We start from the raw sequence: 1029 nt of genomic DNA, 5'->3' as shown, positions 1-1029 counted from the left end.
CTTCTTCTTCTTCTTCTTCTTCTTCTTCTTCTTCTTCTTCTTCTTCTTCTTCTTCTTCTTCTTCATCATATTCGTTTTTCTCCGTATTTTTCTTCTATTGCTACTAGTAGTGCTGTTGGTGTCGCTCCTTACCCTGCGCAGGGGTCGGCGACGCGCTGGGAGGTGGTGTCGATAACCTGAAATGTCCTTGAGGTTGTTATACACCGTCGTCATCGTCCATCGGTGACCACTAGGTGGAATAGTGACGGAAGAAAACAATAAGTTAGCCTTCTGTTAACTTCAAGCTTGCCGTACATTTGATCTAGCATCCACCCTTTTCTAGTTCATATGCTATATTTCTTCTCATTTTACTCATTATTTCTTCAACCCTCTTCTTCCCCAAATTTCTCATCATCTTTTTGTGTTTCCTTTCAAAAATGCCCCCTTCGTTTTGTCTCTCCCTTGTTGTACCCTTGTTTTTCTCGCCTATCTTCTACAAACCTATAAATCAAGCAAGTTTGATTTTTTCCCTGATTCAGGTTCGAAAAACAACACATCTTCGCCTATGCGACATTATTGTCCAAAGCTCGGCGAAATTGGTTGAACTTTTCTTGAGGTGCGTTTCTGTTTCTCGCTATTTTTTTACAGGGGGCGTCCGCTAATTCCAAAATTTTTGAGATTTTTATATCAATCGATCCAGATTTATGGGTCGGGAAGAAAACTCTTGGAGGATAGTCCGAAAATCACTCGTTCTTTAGATATATGTCAAAAATACGCTTTAAAAAAAATCAACGTAGAGGGTGCAGATTAGGGATCTCGACAAGAGGCAGAATCCTTGAGGGTGCACGCAAAGAAATGAATAAAAACGTGAATTATTTTTATCGGTGTTTGTTTCCAAAAGAATATAGGTGTACGGTATGATTAGAAGCTTTCTTGAATTATGAATTTTCATGGTGAACAGGAAGTTTCGCAACACACTCCCGGCGTGTCGTCGGCGCGCGACTTTGCAGACCTTGCAGATTTTACAGATTTAGTATAGTACAGTTTACA

Source organism: Caenorhabditis briggsae (genome assembly GCF_000004555.2).
Source record: "Caenorhabditis briggsae complete genome, chrI, whole genome shotgun sequence".
Classification (NCBI taxonomy): Eukaryota; Metazoa; Nematoda; class Chromadorea; order Rhabditida; family Rhabditidae; genus Caenorhabditis; species Caenorhabditis briggsae.
The sequence above is the reverse complement of the archived record's forward strand: the minus strand, read 5'-3'. Positions refer to the sequence as shown.